The sequence below is a fragment of the Mesocricetus auratus genome, unplaced genomic scaffold (assembly GCF_017639785.1).
Source record: "Mesocricetus auratus isolate SY011 unplaced genomic scaffold, BCM_Maur_2.0 Super-Scaffold_100014, whole genome shotgun sequence".
NCBI lineage: Eukaryota > Metazoa > Chordata > Mammalia > Rodentia > Cricetidae > Mesocricetus > Mesocricetus auratus.
This window is the reverse complement of record NW_024429197.1, coordinates 72,952,404-72,971,176: the sequence shown is the minus strand read 5'-3', so window position 1 is coordinate 72,971,176 and position 18,773 is coordinate 72,952,404. Positions and strand designations below refer to the sequence as shown.

Sequence of the window (18,773 nt, the reverse complement as noted above, 5' to 3'; positions counted from 1 at the left end):
GTGGGCATCTGACTGAACTGGAGGGAGAGTGGTGATAGCAGGCATGGGGAACCCTGCTTTGGAGTTAGGGGGACCCAGATGATGGTATCAGCATTGCTTCTGACTAGTCTTTTGACCTTGGGGTCTAATGTCTGAGTCTTTAGTCCTTTCTACAGTCTTGGTCCCTCTCTCCTGTTACAAATTAATTACTATGCCTTCTGCTCCTTTCCAGGTGGCTCAGCATTCTAAAGTGCCTTGGGTTTTCTTGTTGGAGTCATGATCAACTGTGTTGTCATCACAGTGGTCAAAAACCTGTTTATCATCTCAGTGAAGGGGAACAAGCTTAACAGACTTCTTGCTTTTGGTATGGGTGCCCTGGTGATGATCAGAGTTAAGAAAAGCAATCTACAGCTAAGAATGAAGGGGCCTAGAGCAGTAGCGGTTCAAGCAAAAAGGACATACTGGAGAAAAGAAGGTATGTTTCTTTACTTTTTAAATTTATTCTTTGGAAATAATGTCTCTATCACTCAGGTAGGCTTAAGCTTCCCATGTAGGCCTTGCATTTCCGATCTTGCTGCCTCTGCATCTTGAGTTCTAAGAATGCATGCACCACCATGCCCAGCATATGCAGTTCAGGTCGTCAAATGCAAGGCCTCTAGACTTTACATGTATGTGCAAACATGTGAATCTACACCCATGTATTCTGTATCAGCTTCCATTGTCTGTAAGCAAGTCTGCTCTCATTTCTTAGATTCTCATGCTTGCCCGGTTTCTGCAGTTCTGGGTGTCAAATGCAAGGCTTTGTTATGCTATGCAAGCACTGTGTCAATTAGCCCATATCCCTCAAACTTTTTGAAATTTTTCTTTTAATTTTGAAGTCAGGCAGCACATGATAGAGATGAAATGAGGTTCTGCCATCAAAGAACCAGTTGCAAGCGAGTATGTACATTTCTATCCCAGGATGGCATCCAATTCATGGACTAACTGCTGTATGTTTCTCTAGAAAATTTGTAAATAATGATACTCATTAAAAAGTATGTGTCCCTGTAGATTCCTGGGAGTTTCCCTGGTACCAGGTCTTTCCCTAAACCTGAAGTAGGTCAAGGTCATGACAGAGGCACCCACAGAGACAGATGACCTGAGTTTGTGGAAGCCCATGGACTCTGGACAAACTGTTAGGGTGCTTGCATGGGACAAACCTAGGACCTCTGAATGTGTATGACAGTTGTGTAGCTTGGTGTGTTTGTTAGGCTCCTAGCATTGGGGTCAGGACCTGTCCCTGGTACTTCGCTAGCTTTTGGGAACCTGCTCCCCATGCTGAAATTACCTAGCCCAGCCTTTATGCAGGGGAAGGAGCTTGGTCCTATCTCCACTTGATGTGCCACACTTTGTCCAAGCCCATGGGTATCCTGTCCCTTTCTGAATGGGGATGGAGGAGGAATAGATGGGGAGAGGGGTATATGGGAGGTAACAGGGAAGAGAAAGAGAGGAAAGGGGGGAGGGGAAACTGTGGTGAGATGGTAAAATTAATAAAAACATGCCAATAAAATAAAATTAAATAAATAGCATGTGTCCTTAAAGTAGGAATGCTTAGGCAAACAGTAGCATTTTTGATGCATAAGCTATTTCCATCTTTACATGATGAGAGTTTGAAGACCACTCCCAAGGAACTTACATTAGAATCCTGACTCTGCTCCTAATATCCAGGTTATTGGAACCTCACCCTTTGAACCTGTGTAGTGGGAATAATTATAAAGAAGAGACCTACATTTTAGCACTCTGAGGGCTGAAGAGCCATTAGAATGTCCGGTGGGTTAGTTCTGTGGAAATACAAGTAAGTGGATCATCTTCGTTTTTTCTTGAGTCTTCGGTGGAGAAAGAGACTTCAGATCTAGAACCAGAACTCCTTGGCTTTCAGACGAGACTTTTCCACTCATCAGCTGTGTTATTTTAGACAATCTAGCTCTCTGACTCTCAGGATTTTTAATCTTGAAACTGAGGGTATGATGAAAGTATCTTCATCGTGGTGGTGGGGTTAATGAAAAAATATGTGTAAAGACCCTAGCAGCAGGCCGACATGTGGAATGTGTTTGCTCCCTCTGGATGTCATCCTATTGTTCTGTGATGAACTTCATTAACATTTATACCATGCTTTGAGTTGAATTCCATTTTCCGAGGTGTCAGGAAACATTGTTTGTTATTTAGGGCAGAGTTAAGCCTTCCTTTGAGCTCACACACTTATAAATGTGTGCATGAAACTGTGTCCTGATGCAGAACAAGGGGCACAGATTTTTCTGGCATCCTTATTTTCTAATTCACAGCCTCAACATCTGCAAATAATTACTGGAGAGAGCTGCCTTACAGCTGGCCACCCAAATGCATCTTAAACATTAAACTTGAAAATCTAGAAGGATGAACCCAGAAAACTTCTATAAATTTCAAACACACATTAGGGACTTAGACACATGCTGTTTAAACATATACCCAAGGTGATTCAAGATTGGCTGAGTAAAAACATTTTGGATGTCAGGGAAAGGGTGTAAAAGGTAAGCTATGTGTCTTCAGCTTGCCTAGACTAACTTTGGGAACAGAATTAGATGGCAGGAGACTTGACTCAACTCTTGGCTTTTGTAATACATGAATAAATTCAGAGGGCTCAGGGCAGGGAGGAAGTATTGGACAGAGATAGCAGGGCAAGGGGCAATAGCTGGGATCCTCTTAGGAGTCAGTTGCTTTTTATAAGGAATGGAGGCAATAATGTGTATACATTTACAGAGTAATTGCAACGAATGACATGTTTTTTTCTTGAGTTGATAATGGTTTAATGATATTTTATGAGTGAAGAGACCAAGGATCAAAGAATTTGTAAGAGTTGCCCAGATCCGTAAAGGCCACAAATACAAAATGAGAACTTAGGTGCCGTTCTACTTGATGTGAGACCTCTTTGATGAAGTTGTTAAATGGAGTAGATGTCATGTATGGTGAAGAATTTGAATGTTGGGATCAAATAAACATTTGAACAGGAGATATCTTAGACTTTTTCTTCTTTTGAATCAAAGATGCTGTGTTCAGCTTAGTAAGTAATCTGTTGAATGTTTCTGCTCTCTCTCTCTCTCTCTCTTTCTTACTTTCTTTCTCTCCCTTTCTCTCTCTGTGTGTGTGTGTGTGAGTGTGTGTTTGTGTGCATGTGTAATTACTGCATCCTGTAAAAAGGCATGGTGCTGATTTTATCCACTTGAAAGTTACCTGTCTGTCTGATATTTGCTGGAGAGTTAGTTTCATTTTTGACTAAATATTTGAAAACTCTTACTTCAGTTCAGTACTAGGATGACTTAAAATTGCTTGCATATGTATCTTTAGCTTTTGTTTCCCATGTTTGGATGGAGAAAGGAGCAGATGTGTTTCCAAATGAGGATTGTGTGAGCATTGTCTGTTGCTGCAGGTGTGATCACAGTCTCAAAGTAGTTTGGATGTGGGATAGCCATCCCTTGGTGCTGGTTTACTCTTCTTATATCACCTACCATTCTTCTGTCATAGTCCAATCCATGACTGCATACCACCTGAAATTATGAATGTCCTAATTATTGTCTCTGCCTCAAGCCTTCCTTCCTGTCATGCCAATGTCATTTTCAAGACTTTTATGCTATAAAGTGATACAAGCATATACAAAAGTCCAAGTAATTTAGAAAATTAAGTTTTTACTATATATACACACACATAAAACAACATGTACCCACTTAGATTTATATAAATTGTATCACAGTATACTTGATAGTTGACTTTCCTTCAAAAATGTTCTTCAAACATTGTTGTTAGAATAAATCTCCAGGTTCCCTTCAAAATTTTTTTTACCAGTGCCCCTATTCAACAGTACTCAGTGGGAGTTTACATTTCCTGAAATGTAACCAAAAATTCACATTTTCAAATGTTAGACAGTCTGATAGGTAGGGAAAACTGTCACATTTTAAAAATGTATGTTTGTTGGAAACATTTATTCAATCTATTTATTGCACTTTAACTTGTATCTATTAGCAAAAGTAAGTATCCTTTAGTATGTTCATTGTGTGCTGAGATAATCTCTTGTGTTTTGTCTCTTAGAGACTTTGATATTTCTTGTCTTGAGATTTAGGCTTGATCTGTGGACAATTTTCCTCTTGCATAGGCAACGATAATTCTTTGTTGTTTAAAACCTGGTCTAGGCTAGAGATGGTAGTCCAATCACCTGAGAGGTAGAAGAGTAAGACCAGGTGGTAAGGACAACTTTGTGTATATATAGAGAGGTGATTGAAGAGTTGACTATTAGTCAACTAAGCAACCAACCACACGCGGGTTCAAATCTTGTGAAAAACTCTTTCAAGCCAATGGCTTACTATTCACATGTCTTGTGTTTTCACCATGTACAATTGTTTTAGTTTTCATATAATTGATAGCACTAACTGGATTTAGTGGATTATATATACAAAGAAGGAAGAAGAGGACGAGCAAAAGGAAGAGAACAAAGAGGAGGAGGAGAATTAAGGGAACATGAAGTTGGATGATGGATGTGTTAGAGGTTACAGGAGCAGTTGAAAGAGGAAAAAGATAAGCTTACAGTTGTATTTCATTTTGTATACATCTACGAGGCCATCAAAGAATATGATTAAGAAACTTTCCATGTGTTCATTTTATCACTGGTACATGATTCATTGTGGTTTCAGAGGCTCTTTTTTTCAGTCATTTTCTTAGAAAAGTTTAGAAAATTGATTTTTTTAATGTTGTAATCTTCAGTTTTTTAAATTTATTTCTCTCTAAAGCTGTGTTCTACTTTTGTTTTGTTTCCATATGGAAGGCCAATTGCCTCTGCCCAGTTTATTGAAAACATACCTTTTCTGTGCTGACTTACAATGCCAACATAAATAATACCAGTTTTCCATGAGTCTCTTTTAAAATTCTGCTTCTATTATACCGATCTATTTGTTTCTCCTTATATCAATACCATGTTGTCAAGCATTGTTGTTAGAAAAAATCTCCAGGTTCCCTTCAAATTTTTTTTTTACCAATGCCCCTATTCAACAGTACATACATGCCACAGTATTACAACGAGACTTGATATCTAGTCATTGTATACTTTATGACTTTTCCTCAAATCTTTTGTTTATTCTTTAGTCTGTTTGGCAAATAGAAATACTTACTGGTAAATTTCAATGAAAACTTTTCCGGGAGTTTAGCTACAATTGCAAGCAGAGGAAACTAAACCCTACCTATTATTTAAATAGAAGAACAAGGACTGTTTTAACATAACATTTTCTTCCATCAATATTTTTCACTTTCTTTTATGTCTTTTAATAATTCTAAACTTTTTTCTGAGACTATAAAACTTTGCTAAATATTTAGAGAGCCCTTAGAGGTTTGTCATTATTGAAAAAGTGTTTTCAACTTTCACTCTATATTGTGATTGGAAAAATCGTTTTCTGAAAATACTAAGGGATTTAAATTTGAACTAGTAACATGCTGATTTTATTTTTTCCAGTTACAATTAAAACTTCCTAGTCATATTGTTCTAAAGAGAATGTCAATTTACCTCATTTTCCTGTTTTTTTTAAAAAAATGAATGTATAGTTTTCTTATTGCCTTGGTCAGGGATCATGATTAATGCATAATAAATAGTAAATGGGAAAGTAGGCATCTTGGTTTCACCTAGATTCTAAGCCAACTTTTTATGTGTAGAGCAACATCACTTTGTGGGCCTTATAAACATTCAATGGACTTGAATTTAGGTTCAAAGGCTGTATGATCTGAGCTAGATCATTTAATACCTTTGTAATTATGTTTTTATATTCATCAATGATTATGATAATAATGCTTAAAATGAGTGTTTGTGTGTGAATATGTGGTTGTGTTTGAATTAGTACATAGCCTACTACAAGATTAATCTCAATAAATATTTGATAAAATAAACAAACAATGTCTGGATTGTATTTTGATGAAGATTATTACTATTGTTGACACATTTTTTGTATCTTCGATTTCTAATATGGCAGGTTAATGCAAAACTTGTCATTTGCTCCCTTTATCATCATTATAAGATTAACAGTTCTTTAATTTTGTAGTTTTTTGGAATTGGTATGTATCTTTCAACCAACATCTGGAAGGTGACTTCAGGTACCATCTTACACTTCTTGCTACCTGTGCATATGGGGTCTAGAATTAGATGCCAATGCTCTGATATCTGTTTGTTTGTTCTCTTGCTTGGTTGTTGTGCTTATTTCTGAGACTGCAATGATATCAATAGACATGCCAAATTGGACCTGGGAGAGTTCAGGGGGCCTCAAACCTATGCAAAGGTTTACAGGCAACTGAGAAGATCTGTAAGCAGAAGAAGTGGTCTTCCCCAGGGAAGATCACAGCAATTAGTTCTACCACGTCAAACATTGGCCCTGAAACATGCTCTGATATGTTTAACTGAGCTATTTGCATTTGGAACTCTTCAGTAAGGTTACAGAATGATTCATCATAGAAAAGAGCATCAACAATGTAAAAAGACAGGCAGTGACTTGGAAAATCTTGGAACCCACATCAGAGCTGCACACATGGTTGCCTACGGTGCCCTTGTACACAGTAGGTACCATTGCCTGTTAGAAATTTCAGGTCCTGATCTCTGGACTGAAACTCAGTTGAGGTGGGCAGAATTCTGAATAGAAAAAGAAAGATATTTTGCACTTACTCAATTTATGTTTTGCTTTTCTGTATGAACCAGAGTGAGATAGAAGAATCTGTGATTACATAAGTCAAGATGAGCTTATTTTTATGTAGTATTGTAAGAAAACTAATAAGAAAGTGTGTTGAGTTGATCATGTATATATGTATATATATGTATGGAGAGAGATGTACATAATTATAGAGATAAATATATATATATATATAGGTGATAGAGATAAGTATAGGTAGATTAACTGGAAATAATTGATTAGAACGATTGTGGGTATTAATTAAGAAAGATTAAGGGGTACACTCAAGGCCTATGCTTTTTATTGTATTCATTTTATATTTCATTATGTGTTCCTTCCATTTTACACAGTTTTGATGCACACTTTCTTCTTTACTATCTCTGTAAGACCTTACTGAAGGTTTTATTAGAACACTTTCTTGAGCCTAAAACTGACTGGACTAGTGATAGTCATGTTGATTTTGATTTTCATGTGGCTTTTATTTCACTTTTATATTTATTCAGGCACTCATCTTTTTAAAGGATTATCTATGTTGTGTGTTAGGTGATTTTGTTTTGCATGAATGTCTTAGTTGAAGGAATATTCTTTAACATGATTATTTCTTCTTTTATCAGAAGATGTGAAATATTTTCTTGCAGTGGGCCTTGAGGATGCTATGCAGAGATGTGTTTCATGCCAACTGTTTGAAATTCCTGCTTTGTGGTGATAGTGGGGTTATTTCACTCGCACGGCTGGCTTCATTCAGCTTGACCTTTGAGGCTAAGCCAGCTTCACATACATGGGCCTTTTTCCACCAGGTGTCTTCATTCCTGGAAAATACATCATTTAATTATCAGTCTCTCTTTAGCAGGAGGCAGTCTGACTCTGGCCGTCGTCTACTTTATGTTGGGTGAACATTATGAGCCACTGTTCCCACAGAAGCAGCAATTCTGTTGAGCCTGGAATTCAGAAGGATTGACAGCTTGTCTCTCATAATGTCAGCCCATCCCTTACCACAGGTTATTTTTTACAGTTCTTGTCCTTTCTCTCTCAGAGATGATAACCCCAGGTTAGAAGCCAGCCAGGAGATTTGAATTTTCTCATATTTTCCATCCACTACTGTAATGAGTTTGGGCAAAGCCACAATGCATGGATTTCACCCTGTTTCCTACCTGGCAGGCTTGGTGATATTCCCTTCATTATGAATGTCATCTCCACTTTATGAAATTTCCTTGCTTCCTGTTTAACTTAGGGCAAGTGAGAATGTACAATCTGGCCTTTAATTACTCAACTGTGTCTTCCATTTTTAGGAAGCTGCTTTTAATTCCCTTAGCGCACCAGGCTTTAAAACCAGATATTTCTCCTTCTGATATGTGCTCATCTCTCAGGCTGCTTGTATTTAATATTTTGATCTTGCTCAGCCCCGCCTTTAAATGTATATTCATATATCAATTGTGTAGTGTAATAGGTTTGTTATGAGATTTTCATAAACTTGTATAATTTACTTTGATAATTCATCTCCATTGCTCTTTCTCTACCTCTTCTCACTCATGATAATTCCCTTCTTCCTCCAAAATAGCCATTCTCCTTCTGCCATATCCCCTAATGTCACTCCTTACTCTATTTATCACTTTGTGAACTGTCTTTTCCCAACCTAGCTCCCATATGATAATATTTGTCCCATTTCTAATTACTTTTGATTAGTTTTTCCTGCATGACTAATGTTTTCTAAAGAGGAACGTATGGCTCACTCATTTAGTTCTCAGTTGCCACACCTAGCACATTGTAGACATCAGCAAATAGTAGGAGACTGAGCAAATAGAAGGGTATGTGATTTGCCATTCAGTCTGTTTCTTGTTTTAATTCATTGGGTACTCTGCCTTTTATGTGGTGTGGAAGAAACACATTGCTCCAGTTATAGCATGACAGCAGGGGATTCACTGGGCTCAGTATTAACATCAGCAACATTCTGAGCTTCTTTCAAGGATGAAAGAGTGGGTGATGGGAGATTGATATGGAGTTGATGTGGTTCAGAGGAAGGGAGCCAGAATGTCCATGGTTCTTCATCACCACATAGTGCAGCTGTGGTGTGGTACTTGCCCTCTCTGGGCCTGAAATGTTTATGGCTCATTGGTAATTATTGGCCCATCTAACTCTCAGACTGGTAGCAGGAAAGGTCATCTGAGTTCAGAAGCTTTTTTGAGGCCAATGTGCCTCTTTCCTTTCTGAAGCAGTCCTGTTTGAGTGCACTTGGACAAAGGCTGTGACTCTGGCCTCAGCCAGTTTGTGCTGAGGAATCCACATTCTAGTTAGTGACCACTAGAGTCACTCTGTAGCTTTTGGTGTTCCAGAATTTCTTTCCTTTCATTTCCATCACCATTTTTCTGTGCACACTTGCCTTTTATGTATAGGCCGACATGGTGACTTCATAAAAGTCAAGATATGCAGATATTAGAAACTTCTTTGGTATTATTTAAAGTTAATCATTTGTAGAAATAATACAAAAATGAGGCGGTACTGCACAGATGGATTTCTATGGTGTTTGGAGATTGTTACCTGTCTTCTCTGGACTTGTAACTCTTTCCTACTTGCGTTTTCTCTGCCTACTCCACTTTAGACAATTTTCCTTTAGAATACATGTGTACACTTCTTAATTAGTTTTTCTATTGGGGTTATATGTCAGAATTCCAACACAGTTACTTTTCTGCATATCCCTTTATCTACTGCAGGGATGCTATAGCTCTTTAGTCTAATAGTACACTTATGAGAAGAGAGTCCCAGTCACTGATATGCCTAGAATTGTTATACTGAAGCCTATTAATCAGTAAAGGAGTGAAGTATTCTGGGATGGGGGCCAGTTTAGATGAGACACAATCTTACAATGATGGCTATCTTACCATTGACCAGTCATGTGGTTATGGAGAAAATATTTAATAGATAAGTCCACTAGCTACCAGGATTTTACTTGGCTCTCTTGAAAATGTGTCACCTGGATTAAGTCAAGGGTATTCATTCATTTGAATGGTTGAGAGTCAGTAGAGGATGTAATAAGGCAGAGATGAGGCAGTGACTAGGGTGAATGGGACATCACATATGAATCAAATAACTCCAGTGAATGGTCACTTTTAGTAAAGCAAGCCTGACAGTCTTAGAACTGTGGCCAAACTTTGAAAAAAGAATCCAGATCTGAATTCTATGTAAAATATTGATGTAGAATCAATGAGTCATTAAAGAAATAAAAACAACTTAAATCAAAATATACACAGAAAATGCTAACAATGTCATAGATATTTAGGGTTCACAATCCTGGAGGAGGCATAGTTCCCTGATGGATCCAGGAGCCCATAGGATAGGGCTTCATAGTTGTTTTATAGTAGAGACTTTATAAATGGTATATCATTATGTATTCACAAAAATTATATTAGTAGGAGTAGCTAAAAATAGCATGGGCTATTTCATAGTGCTTATGATACATCTATCAACTGAATAGTGACTGTACACTCTGGAGTAGAAGATCTCTACTATCAGCTTCACAGTTTGTCTTTATAATTGGCCATATTGTCTAGCCTCAGTCCAAGCAGGGTGTCTGGGTTCCTGGAAACAGCCTTCAGTAGCAACAGATTCCTTGGAGGCTGGGATGTGTAAAGTTTTGTTCTGGAAGAGAGGGAAATTTGGATTTCTTCTAGAAATTGACAACTTGGGGGTATTACTATCATTGGCACAAAGGTGGTATTTACAGTTTTCCCAGTACTAGAAATTATGAACACTCTCTAACCTTGGCAATGTTGAACCATCTGGTCTGATCCTGATTGTCTCTCCTCCCTCCTCTGATCCCGTCTTGGTAGGACTGTGACTGTAGATTAAATCAGAATCTCTCAAACACATTAGTTGTGTCACAATGTGAGAATCAGTCTGAAAGATGACCCTTCCCTGTGTCTACTCCCCTTTGTGCAGTCTCCACAATGCTACAACAGACTGTTATACGGGTCACTGGAAAGGGAAGAGTGACAGTAACTAGTACCTGAGGAGAGTTCATAGAAGACACTGCTGTTTCCACCTTGGTTTCTCAGATAATTCTGTGTGGGTGTTCAGGAGCTAACATGCCATGAAGACACTCAGGTAGCGCTGGGAGGAACAGCCAGCAAGGACTCCTGAGCTACATGAATGACCCATCTTGGCATGTGAGTCTCCCATGCCTGTAGTTTTGACCTACTGTGTTCTCTATGTGTTTAAAAAACATATATACACTCTCTGTCAACTAAGCTAGATCTGCAGCCATACAAGTTTATTTTAAAAATATTTTTGACATGACTGATTAAATTCTAAGATAAGAAACCCACTGATAAGGAATGGCCAATCCTAATTTCTCTTAGTTGAATCCTTTGGAAATGGGGTTGCAGGTGGTTGTGAGATGCCTTGTGGTTCCGTGAGCTGAATGTGAACATGGGACCTCTGGAAGAAGTAGTTTCTGTTTATATGAAGTAACACTGTCTGGTGAAATCCTAAGCTCCATGAAATAGCCCACCCTACTTCTTTTCTACTGTTGCTAATATAATTCTTTGTGAATATAAAACAATGTGAAGGTTATGAAGTTCTATCATATTTTCTGGGTTCCAGGATTCATCATGGGATCAGGCTTGACCCAGGATTGTAAGCCCTACATTTACAGATCAGGACATTGAAACATGGAGATGGCAGATGCCTGGCTATCCTTAGTGGGCCTCTGTCTGCTGTGCTGCCCTGAAGCTTGCACATAGAAGGGTACTCAACAGGGAGAATATAGCAGAGCCTGGAAAAGGACTGGAGTGACTTGAAGACCTGGTGTACAGTTATCAGGAGAGGGTGTGTGAGAAATCACAGAATCTGAGAACAGAAAGGTAACCAGCTGGTTAAGCAGCTTCTGTGGCAAATGCAATTACAGAACAGTCTCACTGTTCTTCAGAATTTAAATCAGTTGCTTTCCAAAGGAAAGAACACACACAAATTAATACAAGCACAGACATATGCTTGTGTGTGTGCATGCACTCACGCTCACATGAACACACAGACATACACACATGCGTGAACAAACAGCATGCACACACACATTACAGTAAACATGTTATATCAAACACTTCTCAGACAACTCCCAAGCCTCCAGTGAGATGCTCAGATGCGGTCTTCAAATGCATATCTTAGCCTCTCCAGCTTCTCAACCAACCCCCAAGCCCTTCCTCCCCCACTTGGCTATATTAAAATACCTCTGAGTTCATGAACATCTTGAATTTGTACAGAACTAATGAGGGGAAAGTATATTTTGAGATATAGAGGAATGTGTGGACCCTTGTGATTCTCTACTTGACAACAGAATTTTTATGAGTATTGAATGACACAACATTCAGACTAGATAGAAATCAAACTTGTGTGTTGGAGAAGTTAGGTGGCTGCTTTTAGATTCAGAAAAAAATGAACTCTTATTTCTCAGTTGCTTGCTTTAAACACTAGTCTTAAAAATCATAGCATTTTCTTTAGCATTTCTTTTCTAGGTCTTGGAACAAAAGAATGTTGTTTGGAAGTTGAGATCTCACACCTATCAGAGGTGAGACTGAGGCACAGGGAGAACTGAGGCATGACTCAAGGGATGTGATTGAGTCAGAGCACACAGGGACTCATCAACCTTGTAAATGAAGTCATGCTTTGTCTGCAAACAGAAAAAGCACAAATGGCTGGCTTTGATTTCCTTTTCCTCTTTTATTAGTTTTACAGTGCTGAGTGGATCACACTCTTCCATCTCCCCACTTTACCTCCCATTAGGTCTGAGAATCCATTCCATCCAAGGGAAGTAGAGATCTGAGGATAATGGGCTATGTTTCATATACGAAACCACGTTTTACAACTAACTTGTAAAGTTCTGAGAGCTGGTCTAATGGTGGAATGACTGAAGCCGTCCGGTGCTCAGTGTAGCAACCAGAAAGGCATTCCAGACATTTGCTCTAAGATCTTCCCTCTTTGTGACATCAGAAGGCAAAGGTCTTTCCTAGAGGCAGGGCAGTCTCTTTTATTTCTTAGGCAGCACATGTGTCTGCTGCGCCAGATGTCAGAGCCATTGAGTCAGGAAAGCAAAGCGGCTGGCTTGAGGTGGTGGAGAGCCACAGAAAATTGAGGCAGAATCAATGACTTAGTAGCCAGGAGCAGGAACCATTCAGAATCTACTCCAAGGGCAAGATTTTGGAGCTTCTGCTTCTGGTATGTTTTTTCTTTCTTGTCCAGTTTGATACTTGGAGGAGGTAGATGAGTGCTAGTCGACTCCCTGTAATGTCCATTTGGAATACAGGAGTGAATTTAAACTTTGGAATTTTCTGCAAGAATTAGATGGTTCTGTTTTTAATGCCGTATTTAAATCTCGTTTTTGAAAAGTTATTCAGACTAAATAGATAAATGTCAGCAGTTACCAGTGCAGTGAACAATGTTAATTGGAGCTTTGTCTCTCTGTGGCAGGTAGCATTCAGTAAAGCACATAATAGCCTGAATCCAGCCAGACATCTGAGACATTCACTTTTCTTAGGTGCCAGCTCCAATTCTCTAAAAAGACTTCTTTAAAACATCTTTTTAGAAACTCAGTGGAAGAGTTCATATATGTATATTAATTCAACAGATTACTATTTGTAATTACATGTCAGACATGATTTTAGGTTCTTGAGGTCCCTCCAAAACTAGACAAAATATACAGTTTCCTGCATTACTTTCTTACAACCTAGTGGGGGAAAACAACAATAAAATAGCTTTGTTAGGAAGGAAACCAAGTGCTGATCACTAAGAGTCTAATGTGGGGAGTGGATATCTTCAGACATGATGGGAAGAGAAAACCTGTGTGGAGAATTTCTAGGAAGAGAGGAATGAAGACTTTCTAGGTGACAACTCTGTGTGATGGTGGGAGAGTCACTTTTTCTATTATCTGTCAATCCACCCATCTAGCTAATAAGTTACCTATGTACCAGCATATCTATCTATCTATCTATCTGTCTGTCTGTCTGTCTGTCTGTCTGTCTGTCTATCTATCTATCTATCTATGTGCTATGCTCTATCTAGGCTGGTTAGATATGATAATAAACCCTTCCAGCAAAGTTCCTACTTTTGTGCATGCCTAGTGAGTGATGTAATAGAAACTAGGCAAGATTAAAAGGCTTGTTTAGATAAGATGGTTTTTATGGAGGAATTCTCTGAGCAGAAGCAAGTGAAGCAACCCCCAGCTTTATGTTCTACATGGAAGACAAGTCTGAAACTAAAATTTCTTTTAGTTCAAGAAAGCATGATTGTCTTCATGAGGTGGTTTGAAACATGCCACCACTATCTTGAGTGTGTTTGCGTGTGGCTTGAGATGGGGAGGAATCAAATCATTCCCAGACAAGAGACAGAAAACAATGCTCTGGGTTGTATAAACATGGAGGATCTGAGGGTCTTGAGGTTTCATGTTAATGTTTTGATGCCATTGGAGAGTCATGGAGGTAGTGCTTATGAAAAAAAGGACCTAGTCAGGGGAAAGTTCATCTGTGTTTTAGACATGAGCCTCTGTTGTCTGCACCAGAATCAGTTACAGCTGGTTAGGAATCGTCTGATTTTCAAATTTCATAGATGTCTTTTTCATCTTGGTGAAAGACAGGATGCTACTAAAGAGTGGGGGAAACTGATACGATCATCAACAGCCAATAAGAATTTAGGGAAAGACTGGGTGCTGGAGTGAAGTTATCACAGAGGTGGGGGAAATGCATTTTGTCTCCATAAAAGACTATTGTTTATGCTACTCTATGTGGATTGGAATTCTGAACCTGGTTAAGATGAGTTGCTGTAATGTAAGTAAGGATGTACCTCTTTGTCCTGTTGCACTTTTGGAATGGTTAGACTGAATAAAAAAGGAAAGGTAGGGCTGCTTTAAAAACTGCATTTATTTACTTTGAGTGTGTGGGTCCTATGGTTGTCTCTTTCTACCATGAGGGTTGCAGGGATTGAACTCAGGTTATCAGGTGTAGTGGCAAAAACCTTTCCCATTGAGCCATGTTGCTGGCCTCAGAAGGCAGGGTTGACCTTTAAAATAATTAAGGGAGGTAAACTATTCAAAACTGACTGTGTCAATTCACAGACTCATCCCAAAGGTTTTGTGCCCTTAATGTCAAAGGCCAAGCTACTGCAGAGAGTAAGGATGAGGGGTTGAGTCTCTGGGATGACTTGCCTTCAAGGGCTTACAGTCTGAGAAGCTGTTCCTGAATCTGTGTATGCTTTTATTCCTTCATTTATGAGGTCTGAGCACATTGACACAAAGGTCAACAAACCACAGTCTCTTTTCCCAAGAAACTCAAATTCTAGAAAAAGAAATAGGGACTAAAAGAAGAAGCTAGGTAAGTTTAGGGCATTGTAAGGGTTGGGTGCTTTTGGATTTGAGGGCCCCAATCCAGTTCAGGTTGACATACATAGGAAAGATTCTTTGAAACATTGGGATGGGTGACTTCAGAGTTAGAAAAGATAGATTGGACATTCTCATCATGAAGCTGTAAGTATTCATAGAGAAGCAGAGGGACGGAAGAGAAACAACCATTTAAGAAGTCACAGAACATTGCCACAACTGGACCAAGAGTAAATATTTGTCTAGGAAGAAAGATAGGTATTTTGAAGGAAAGGACCAGAAGTGAGATACATAAATATTTGTGGAAATGTTACAAGAACCCCAAGGATCACTATAGCAAACTTGAATTTGGTGTGGAGCAACCATGAACATATTTTAAATTTAAAATGCCTGGCTAAGATATTAGAAATTGCATGGAGTTCTTTTGAGAAAATAATTTCATGACAATTTTTCCAGTGGTTATGTTAGAAGAGAGAACTACAAAATAAATGGTTATAGGTGATGGTGGGTCAAGAAGCCATTTAACTATTTGTGTGTTGATCCTAAAAGGGTGGACAGCCTTCTTGTGGACCTTTTATGTAGTAAGTAAAAGATCTTAATATGAAAACTTATAGATGCTCTTAAAAGGAAAGGAAAAAGAACCACCATCAACAACCAAAACTGCTTCAATTACACTTTCAAGCTATGTGTAAGCTTTAATTAGACATGAGCGACTCTGGAAACATGGCCAGTACTTGACATTGCTTCTTATTCTTAAAGGGATCTCTTTGGTTTTGGCTCCTTTGTGCTGGATACAGATACCATGATGTAGAATATGTCCACTAAATGCATAAAGAAGATAATATACGATTATTCAGTCAGACTGTAAATGAACTCATCTGAGTATTTTCCAAAATGGGTATGAGATTAGGGCTATATCAGTAGCTGTGAATGCTAATCACTACAGACAATATGACCCAGTGGAATGAAACAGTCCACTGTACTTCTCTTGGTCAGCTTTGGATGGTCACATGCAGTCTGACTTAATCTTCCCTGACTTGCCATCTCATCACTTATACTAAGTGTGACAGAGTTTACTCAGAGTTTTCAAGGGCACAAATAAAGGACCAAAACACAGGGCATGGGCAAAGAACAATTTGCCATCAACGTCTCTGTGTTCTCTCTCTCTCTCTCTCTCTCTCTCTCTCTCTCTCTCTCTCTCTCTCTCTCCCATTTTCAAATGAAACTTGCAAGTGCTTCTTGTGAAAGAGGAAGCACGTTTGTTCCCTGATTCCAGGGGAAAGAAAGCAGACCAGGGGTCCATTGCATTGCTGGAAAGAAGAGCTTAACAAGATTTTGTGGCCACCAACCACTCTCATTCTCACTGACTCTTCTTTCAAGCTATGAGCATCTATCCATGGATATTCAATGCTGATGGAGAATGTAGATAGTTATACTTCAGAGTAGAATAATTTCTCCTCTGTCTGGTAGAATAAAGCATAATCACTTCTACATGTATGATCTTGAGATAGTCTCTAGGTAGTAACAATAGCTCTTGACATCTGGGTAATGATTCACATTAGACATACGCTTCCATGGAACATCTTATGTGGTCTCAAGTAGTATCCTTTGGGGATTAGGTTATCGTTGCTCAGAGCAGTAAAACTGGGACAAAGATGTTCAGAGTGAATGGAGGAAGAGCTTGGGAAAAATAATTCTAAGATCCTTCCCACAGGCATGCTGTCCATTGCAATGGTAGAAAAATCCACTCATCTATGGGGTGATACTGTGCAGGTTGGGAGTTCTTTCCCTTAATAAATTTGTAAGTCCCAACCTAGAGCTATATATAACAGTTGTATCTTTTTGTGTAGGTTAATATTCCCAAAGAGTTAGCTTTCTTCTGGGAAAACTCATGCTTCACAGTATTTATTAATCATGCAGTTTCACTATATTCCTTTTTGTCTGACTCTCCTGTTTCTAGAGGCAACTTATCTACATTAGGAGATACCAGAATGCTGTTTCTTACCTCAAACATTTCATGTTTGGATTATTTTTCCTGACATGTGAATCCAGGCCATGAGTCCCTGACTTGTGAAGTCCAGAGTGGACAGCCAGGCTAGGTCAGGAGCACACTGACTCCTGACTGTGGAAAGTCTGGCTGTATGCTAAGTGTAAGCAGATGGTCCCAGCTGTTGGATCATGGGTCCAGATGAAACTAATCATGAACTCTACACAAGCATGCATCATCAGACCACAGTCTGAAGGTGCAATGAACTTACCCTGATTCTCAAACTCAGTGGGTAGCAGGGGCATAGAATTGAGGAGACACTGAGCAGAATAGTACATCATAGGGCAAACTAGTTTTATGGGGTCAGAACGCAATTTTTGGGCCAAAGTTTTTTGGCAGAGTTATGATAGATTCTCAGACTGCGGTTTTAATATTATAGGAACATTTTCAACTCTGCACACATGATTATATAAGGTCTAGGGTTTGAGGTGACTTCCTTATGGTCACATTGCAATCTAACTGCTCAGTCAGGAAATTATCAAAGGTCAAAATGCCTAGTGAGAGTCTATTACAGTGGCATACATGACTTCAAAGGTAAATGGGACATTATTCAAGTCCTTTGAGGAAAAAAATGTAGTAATGAAATCGAACATACAAATGTACCCTCCTTCTGTATTGAAGCGATTTCTAAATGGATGAGAGGCCAGGTACAAAAGGAATAAAGTGAAAGGACCATATGCTTTTCTGAAGTATAGGTGCATTGTCAGAGAAGGGTTGTAATCATAGATACTGAGAGTATGTATAAAGAATGGAAACAGAACAAACTGTGGGAAAGGGGATACTTGGGGAAGCACAGCTTAGTAAGCATTGCTAATTTCTCAAAGTATCAGCAAGAGAGATAGATTATGAGATTAAATGCATCATTTTGAAGGATTCTGAATGTTTTGCTAATAGGATTGGAGCTTTCCTCTGAATGCAACTGTGAAAACTTTTTAAAACAAAAGTGTAAAAAGGCTAACATAGTGTTTGGGATCACATTTACAGCTAATGATGGAAAACTCCAAGTTCTACTAGCTTGAACACAATCTATTCACTTTACAAATAGAAATATGCATTTACATAGCCTGCACTAATATAACTGAGAAATTCTTTATTTTTCCAGCCATCCCTGATTGTGACATTCAAACCAACAAGATAGGAGCCACAATAAATCAGATACTTAAATATAGGTACCATCATTCTTTCAGATAGGTTACCAGAAACATATACAAGGCGCTACTGACTTTATCCTCTTCCTTGGGTCTCAGTCACGAATCCATACCAGCTAAGAAGGTAGTTGAGGAAAGTCATGTTTGTTGTGGGTAATCATGGGCCCATAGAAACACAAAATTTCTTATTTTTTTAGAAGCACCAGGGAAAAGATATCGAAGAACGTTAGTCATTTAATTAATTTCAAGATCTTGCTTCACCATCAATGAACAAACGAGGCAAAAGAAGTAGGGACAATACTGAAGATGGGGACCTATGGCTGATGGGAGGAGCCCCCCTTTTCAAATCACCTCAGCTTTGACCAACTAAGGAAAGCAATTCCACTTTATTTCTTCATACTGAGTCAGAGGAAGCTAGGTGTCTCTTTTAGTAAATGAGTCATACCCATTTGGTAAACCTGTCTGGATATGCATATGGTATGAACCTGATTTCGACTGTACCTTTCATTGACAAAACTCTGCTTGTTCTTTGTACT

The 18,773-nt window shown here is 38.7% G+C and overlaps 1 long non-coding RNA gene across 1 annotated transcript in view; it reads left to right on the top strand.

Moving 5' to 3' along the window:
• Window positions 1-12,703: 12,703 nt before the first annotated feature.
• The window catches only part of LOC121144133, a 106,270-nt gene continuing 100,200 nt past the window's right edge, over window positions 12,704-18,773 (top strand). Inside the window, exon 1 of the long non-coding RNA XR_005881437.1 lies at window positions 12,704-12,890. This is a non-coding gene — a long non-coding RNA (uncharacterized LOC121144133). The remainder of the gene's footprint in view (window positions 12,891-18,773) is intronic.